This window comes from Ursus maritimus, unplaced genomic scaffold, assembly GCF_017311325.1.
Source record: "Ursus maritimus isolate PB19 unplaced genomic scaffold, ASM1731132v1 scaffold_8, whole genome shotgun sequence".
NCBI lineage: Eukaryota > Metazoa > Chordata > Mammalia > Carnivora > Ursidae > Ursus > Ursus maritimus.
Genome location: NW_024426996.1, coordinates 25,122,260 through 25,124,187, shown reverse-complemented (window position 1 = coordinate 25,124,187; position 1,928 = coordinate 25,122,260). Strand labels below are relative to the sequence as shown.

The window sequence follows — 1,928 nt, the reverse complement described above, 5'->3', positions numbered from 1 at the left end:
AATTTGGTTAGCTCTCCCCAGAGTTCACATGAGGAGCCCACTGCTCCTGTGTTTTTCCATTTTGCTTTACAAACAATTCACTTAGGGGCACCTGGATGGCTCAGTCAGTTAAACACCTGCCTTCAGCTCAGGTTATGATCCCAAGGTCCTGGGATCGAGCCTGCTTGGGGATCCCTGGTCAGTGGGGTAAGTCTGTTTCTCCCTCTACCCCTCCCCCCACCTGTGATATCTCTCTCTCTCACGCACTCTCTCTCTAATAAATAAATACACCCTTTAAAAAATATATATATAAACAATTCACTTAGCTGCCAAAGCCGGGGACATTGGTTTCATCCCAGACTGACCCTCTGTCTCTGCTTTGCAACCAACTGGGCTCTGGATCCTGTAACTTCCACCCCATTAACAAGTCTCATATGTAATTCCTCCTCTCGCTTCCCTGTGAAATTGCTTGAATTATGCCTCTCAACAGCTTTACTGCACCATTGATGTAACTTCCTAACTAGTCTCCCAGACCCCCGGCTATCCCTTCCAATCGATCTTATTCACTGCAAAGTCATTGTTCTAAAGAGCAATCTTAAAAGTTCATTCTTCTACTTGAGATTCTTCGATGGTCATCTTTTTCGAGTATGTTCACATGGTCTTCTCACTGTACGTGTCTCTGTCCTTCATCTCCTTTTTTTATGAGACCACCAGTCATAACAGATTAGGCCCACCCTAGTGACCCCATGTTAACCTTATTACCTATTTATTTATTTATTCCCATTGAGGCATTTTATTTGCACGTATATATTACATCCCTAGAAAAAGAATCCCAGGATTTTCCCTCCTGTGTGTTTTCGTCTTGCTTCTTCATGGTCATGATGTCAGCTGAGGTTGTCAGGACAATGAAACCAAACTGGTGGGGCGAGAGCAGCTTATTCTGCCATTTTTCTAGATCTTTCAGTTCTACATCAAATCTGGGGCTGATCACTCCACACTTGTTTAACCTGCCTGTGAGGTTCACAACTACCTTCCTAGCTCTGTGATCATGAATGATTTCGAATTCGCCAATGTAACATGCCTCACCATCACAGTGAGGAACCAGACGATGACTTTGGAGCATGGCCTAATGAGAATCTGGTGTTTGCCTCTCCTTTCTGCATGGTTAATGCTCTTGAGAACATCTGCCAGGCCATTCATGTGCACCATTATGGCGGCACAGAAAGATGGCAGAAAGAACGTTATTACCTTTTTAAGTAGCCTATCTCCAAATAAGGTCACATTTTGAAGTACTGACAAGACTTCAACCTATAAATTTTAGGGGGTTCAAAATAACAAGTGGCTTACTCATCTGATTCTCTATAAAAATTCTTATTATTTGCATGCATGATATGCCTTAAAATACACAAAACATTTAGTTGGCCCAAAAACTGGCCTCGTCTTCCTTGAATCCTTCAAAATTTAATACTCCTCTGGCAGAAAGAGATCTAAATTCCAAACCACTTTTATAATCATTCCATAAATACTTTACTCAACACGCTGTTAATCTTTCAGAAGCTAAAGTTTACACCATTGAGTAGGTAAACTGGTTATACTTAATTACTGAAGAAAAACATGTGCGCATTATAAAAATTCAACTGGTAAAAAGGGTTATACAGTAAAAAAAAAACCAAAAAGACAAAAACAAAAAAACAACCCCAAATCTCTCTCTCCTATTACAGATCTTTGTTTCTCCTTCCGAGAGCCTATTAGGATTATTAATTTTCAGGGGCGCCTGGGTGGCTCAGTCGTTAAGCGTCTGCCTTCAGCTCAGGGCATGATCCCGGAGCTCTGGGATCGAGCCCCACGTCAGGCTCTTCCGCTGAGAGCCTGCTTCTTCCTCTCCCACTCCCCCTGCTTGTGTTCCCTCTCTCGCTGGTTGTGTCTCTCTCTGTCAAATAAATAAATAA

General features: G+C 42.2%; 1 pseudogene; it reads right to left on the bottom strand.

Annotated features, from left to right (window-relative positions):
* Positions 1 to 797: 797 nt before the first annotated feature.
* LOC103665313 lies at positions 798 to 1,191 on the bottom strand (annotated as a pseudogene).
* Positions 1,192 to 1,928: the final 737 nt, after the last annotated feature.